The sequence below is a fragment of the Acomys russatus genome, chromosome 8 (genome assembly GCF_903995435.1).
Source record: "Acomys russatus chromosome 8, mAcoRus1.1, whole genome shotgun sequence".
NCBI classification, from domain to species: Eukaryota; Metazoa; Chordata; class Mammalia; order Rodentia; family Muridae; genus Acomys; species Acomys russatus.
The window spans coordinates 65,537,604-65,543,766 of record NC_067144.1 but is presented as its reverse complement, the minus strand read 5'-3'; the positions used below and the strand labels follow the sequence as shown (position 1 = coordinate 65,543,766).

At 42.2% G+C, this 6,163-nt stretch overlaps 1 pseudogene; it reads right to left on the bottom strand.

Moving 5' to 3' along the window:
• Window positions 1-4,707: 4,707 nt before the first annotated feature.
• On the bottom strand, window positions 4,708-5,064 carry LOC127192834 (prefoldin subunit 1-like; annotated as a pseudogene).
• Window positions 5,065-6,163: the final 1,099 nt, after the last annotated feature.

The window sequence follows — 6,163 nt, the reverse complement described above, 5'->3', positions numbered from 1 at the left end:
TTAGCCCTGAGTTTGATTATTTCCAGACGTCTACTCCTTTTGGGTGTTTCTCCTTCTTTTTTTTCTAGGGCTTCCAGTTGTGTCGTTAAGAGGCTTATGTGCGATATTTTCAATTTCTTTTTAAAGGCACTTAGTGCTATGAATTTTCCTCTTAGCACTGCTTTCAATGTATCCTACAAATTTGGGTATGTTTTTCCTTCATTTTCATTGAATTTCATAAACTCCTTGACTGCTTTCTTTGTTTTTTTCCCTGACCCAGGTGTCATTTAGTAGACAGTTGTTTAGTTTCTACGTATGTGTAGGCTTTTTGTTATTTCTGTTGTTGTTGAATTGCAGGCTAAGACCATGGTGATCTGATAGAATACAAGGTATTATTTCTATCCTCTTATATCTGTTTAGGCTTGCTTTGTGACCTACTATGTGATCAATTTGGAGAAGGTTCCATGGGGTGCAGAGAAGAAGGTATATTCTTTCTTGTTTGGGTGAAAGGTTCTATAGATATCTGTTAGATTCATTTGACCCATGGCATTGGTTAATGATGTTATTTCTCAGCTTAGTTTCTGTTTCAATGACTTATCCTTCAGTGAGAGTGGGGTGTTGAAGTCTCCCACTATTATTGTGTGGGGATCGATGTGTGGTTTAAACCTTTTTAGCAGATCTTTTACAAATGTGGGTGCTCTAGTATTGGGAGCAGAGATGTTCACAATTGTGATGTCATCTTGGTTGACTTTACCTTTGATGAGTATGAAATGCCCGCCCTAATCCCTTTTGATTAATTTTGGTTGAAGGTACATTTTGTTTTATATTAAAATGGCTATGCCTTCTTGCTTCTTGTGACCATTTGCTTGGAATATTTTTTCCAACATTTTACCCTGAGGTAATGCCTATCGTTATGGGTGAGATGTGTTTCTTGAATGCAGAAGAATGTTGGATCTTGTTTATGCACCCATTCAGTCTGTGTCTTTTTATTGGAGAATTGAGGCCATTGATGTTGAGAGATATTAATGACCAGTGACTGTTAAGAGTCTTAATTTTGATGTTGTCTCCAGTTGAGCGTTTGTGTAGTTGTGTTTTTGCCATGGGATAGTTTTCTATTTCCTGAGTAGTTTTGGTTGTAGCTTGACCCTTTGGGATGGAGTTTTCCTTCTAGTACCTTCTGTAAAGCTGGATTTGTGGATAGGTACTGTTTGAATTTGTTTTTGTCATGGAATATTTTGTTTTCTCCATCAATGGTTATTGATAGTTTTGCTGGGTAAAGTAGTCTGGCCTGGCATCTGTGGTCTCTTAGGGTTTGCAGGATCACTGTCCAGTCCCTTCTGGCTTTTATGGTCTCTGCTGAGAAGTCAGGTTTAATTCTGATACGTTTGCCATCAAATGTTATTTGGCCCTTTTCCCTTGCAGCTTTTAATATTTTTTCTTTGTTCTGTATGTTTTGTGTTTTGATTATTATGTGACAGGCAGTTTTTATTTTCTGGTCAATTCTATTTTGTGTTCTGTAAGCCTCTTGTATGTTTATAGGCATTGCTCTCTTTAGATTGAGGAAATTTTCTTCTATGATTTTGTTGAGAATAGTTTCTGGGCCTTGGAGTCTGATGTTTTCTCTTTTTTCAATGCCTATTATCCTCAGATTTCTTCTTTTCATGGTGTCCTTAATTTCTTGGATGTTTTGTGTCAGGAGTTTTCCAGATTTGGCATTTTCTTTAATGGTTGCTTCAAGATCTGTGATTGTATCTTCTAGACCTGAGATTTGTTCTCCCATCTCTTGATTTCTGTTAGAAAAGCTCACCTCTGTGTTGTTTGCCTTCTTCTCTGAGGTCTCACATTCTTGTTTTTCTTCTGTCTGTGTGTTTATCATTGACCCCATTTTCATTTCCAGATCTTGAACTGATTTTTTAATTTCTTTCATCTGATTTTTCATATACTCCTGTGTTTCTTCCATTGCCACTTTATAGGTCTTCAGAGCTTGAACCGTTTTATTTATTTCTTTCATCTGGTTGTTTGCATTTTCCTGAAAATTTTCCAGTTCACTCTATGTGCTTCTTTTATGTCTCTCACCTGTTTGCCTGCATCTTCCTGCATTTGATTATGAATCTTGTTTCCTCCATTATCATCCTCATTACCAAGGATTTGAGGTCATTTTTCTGTGTTTCCAGTATGTTTGAGTTCTCTCGGTTGTTTTTTTGGAATAGCTGGAAACTGGAGAAGCCACGTTGGTTTTTTTTTTTTTTTTTTTTTTTTTTTTTGCGTATGCTTTTATGCTGTCCTTTAGACATCTTGCCACCTCTGTTTTTATTGGGTAGCTTCCAGAGTTGGATGGAGGGAGTCTGATGATAGATTCACTTGTTTTCTCATGATTTCCATAGGCTGTAAGCTCTGATGCTTCACTGGTGTGGATGGCAGGAGGTTAGCCCTGTCATTTTGGGCTCTCGCAGCTAATGATCCTCAGCTCCCCTGTGTTGTGGGTCCTGCAATCGTTCTGGGTCTCTGAATGAGCGTTTGGTCAGGCCAAGGTATCCACAGCCTTCTGGGTCCCCTGTCAAGTCCAGCCAGGGACACTGGATATGAACCATGTGCTGAGCTCAGCTAGATTCTCAGGGTCTGAACCGTCTGCTGAGCTCAGCTAGGGATTCTGGGCCCAAAATGCACACAGGGTCCAGCCAGAATTTTTGGGCTGGGACTGCACACCAATCTCAGCTAGGGGCTTTTGGCCCAAAGAGTGTGCTGTGGTCAGTTATTGACTCAGGGCCTGAACCATCCACTAAGCTCAGCCAGGAATTCTGGATTCAAATTGCACACTGTTTCCAACCAGAATCTTAGAGCCGGGACTGTGCCAAAAGCTCAGCTGGAGTCTCCGTGCCCAATCTGTCTGCCAAACACAGTTAGGGACTCTGGCCCCAAACTGCACTCTGAGCTTCACCTGAGTTTCAGGGGCAGATTGTGCACCGAGCTCAGCCAGGGACTCTGGACTCACTGCGCGCTGAGATCAGCCTGGGACTCCATGCCTAAACTGCATGGATAGTCCAGCCAGAGTCTTGGGGCTACTGAACCTATGCGCACAGCTCAGCTAGAGTCTCTGGGCCCAACTTCCCGGCAAGTCCAACTAGGGCCTCTGGGCTGAATCTGCGTGCTGACCTCAGCCTATGTCAGCACCCCAGAACTGCCCACTAAGCTGAGCTAGTGTCTAGGGCAGAACTGCTCCCTGCGCTGAGCTAGCGCCTCTGGTGGAACTGAATGCTGCGCCCTGCCTGTGTCACAGCAGGAGAACTGTGGCTGCACTGAGCTAGAGCCTCCGGTGGAACTGAGTGCTCCTCTCAGCCTGCTTCACAACAGGAGAACTGCGGCTGTGCTGAGCTAGCACCTAGGGTGGAACTGAGCGCTCCACCCATCCTGCGTCACAGCAGGAGAACTGCGGCTGCGCTGAGCTAGCGCCTAGGGTGGAACTGAGCGTTCCGCCCAGCCTGTGTCACAGCAGGGGAGCTGTGGCTGAGCTGAGCTAGTGCCTTGACCAGAATTGCTTGCTGAGCTGAGCCAGCATCTCCACGGCACTGCGCACTGAGCTGTACCCAGGACTCTGGGGCTGAACTGTCCACTGAGTCCAGTTTGGGTCTCAAGGCACCACGTGACCCAAATCCTGTCCAGAGTTCCCTCTCCCGCAGCAACTCCCACTGACCCCCACACCAATTGCCTCCACTGGAAGGCTCTGAGCTGCAAACCTCAGCTGCCACCGCTGGTGCCGCTGGTGCCATTGGTGCCTCTGTTGCTGCTGCTGCGACCTCTGCTGCTGTTGCTCCGATCCGAGAAAATCTGCGCTCCTCCCATGTGCAGGGGCACGCCGGTCCTCCGCACCCTGGTCCCTCAGAACTGTGGAGCACTCCTGCTGCCTTGGTGTGGGGACCTTGGTGTTCCTGACTCAGAAATCTGTGCAATTCCCCGATTTGTTCACTGGAGCTTCCAAACAGGGTCCACACTGCTTGCTGCCATCTTGGATCTCTCTCTGAATCAGTACTTATGTTTTTATATACACATATTAACTTATATTTAAATTTATTTTCCAAACAGCCTTAAATTTGAGATTTTGTCTTTTTTTTTTTTTTTTTTTTGAAAATTGGCATATGAGCACTTCTTAAAACAGAACCATAAATCTGATATTTTTCAGTGCCCACACCTGGCCCTAATTTAAAGTTTGTCTTATGCTCAAATCAAATACTTTGCTTCGTGTTTTCTGGCCCTGATATAATTAAGAAAAGGTTTTGCTATTAAAATTATACAAATATATTTACTTTGTAATCTATAGGAAATGTTTATTAATCTAAAATGAAGCATGAATTTAGTAGTTCATTTGAATGAACGGTAGCTTTTAAGAGAAATTGAATAGCATTTCCTTCCTTCCTTCCTTCCCTCTTCCTTGTCTCTTTTTTCCACAGAGGAAGATGTAGACTTCATTGTCTAACCCATGTGCCTAGTGACAGGCTTGTACAGATTTCTTGATTTGCCCTCCAGTCTTTCCTCTTTTGGGAGGTCCTGGCTTGTTCCAGGAAAAGAAGAGTGTCCTGGGCAGGGCCAGCAGACATTCAGGTGAAACCTGCTGGGGGCTTGGAAAGACTGGAGCTGTTGGGCAGATGGAGGCCAGTACCCAGCACAGCCTGTGCCTTGACAGAATGGAGGGGTCAGGAGGAAGAACTTCCTCATGAGCTCCTACTGTGTCCATCATGACATGAGCACCTTTGGGATGTTGTCATCAGCTTCTGTAATGCTCTACTCCAGGCAAGACTTTTTCTGTTCCAGCTCTTTAATTTTTTTCCTCCTATTTTATTTTTCTAAAAGCTTGTTGTGAATTGCTTCCTTGGACTGTACAATTAAAATTCTCTGTACACCTTCACACATGCTAGTCTCATCGACTAGTGTCATAATCTTCTTGTCCATAAGGTGTGCATGCTTTTTTTCCTTCTGGATTAGTTGTTCAATCTGTATGCCTGCAAGGTTCCCAATCTGTTGAGTATCAATAACTTTGGCTTGAAGCTCTGTGAAGGCCTTGTTCAACTCCATGTTCATGGAGGCCACCATATTGGAGGACTCTCCATATTACATTTCTTTTGTTATTTATATTCTCTTCTATGTCAATCTCTGGAAACAATCACACTGTCCTTTATTTTGTTATGATTTTATTACACCTATTTATTAGAAGAGACTAGATTTTTACAAATATCCTATCTCTAGTAGTGAAAACAAAGAACTATACACACTAAGAAATTATAAATTTGTTACTTCTGGCTTATGTATTTCTAAGTTCATCTCTTCATCTTTGACATTATTACAAGTAGATATTGGGGACTTGTTTGAGTCCTTGCTCAACCTCTCTCCTCCTTATCCTGTTCACTTTTGTTTATGACCTCTGCTTCTCACCAGCATGAGGCAGTCCTCCCAGATTGCAGCCACCTTGCAACAAGTTGCTTTTCTCTCTAATTTTAATGTACAGATTTTTTATAGCATTTTATATCCATCATCATAGGCTCGTGAACAAAATGCTCACATCATCAGGGATTATTTCAAAGCATCAGGAATTATGTGTCCTCACCTGCATAGTCACCAGCAGAACCATTAACACCCACCTTTTTAAGGACAATACCTTTAAAGCAATCTAAGCATATTCCAACATATCTTTTAGGAGTCTCTCAGACTCTTCCCTGTCTACTCCAACATTACTTTTACATTTTTGTGATTTTTTTTTTATAAGAAAGATCAGTTTTTCATGTTGAGGCCTTAGTAACTGTTAATTTCTACTTTTTATTTTGTCATAGCAAATGATCACATAATCACACAGAGGCTTGAAAAACAACACAAAAATATATTGTTCTATTCTTAACAACATTCTTTACTTAGCAAGCTCTTCCAAGATCTGGAGGAGACTGCTATGTTTAACAACTGGCTCGGTTTGACCTCTTTGCTGGAGCAGACACACATAATATTTTCTCAGAATACACATTGTTTGTAGACTAGAAAACCCTGACTGCCTCCTCTGTGGTGTCACTATTTATCCTCATAATATATGTCAAGTTATCTTAAGAAAATACTTAGATGTCTGAGGACAGGCAATTCTGGCTTTCTTAATGTGTCTTCAGTCGAGTTTATATGGGATCTATTTTGACTCCACTTGTGAGTGATG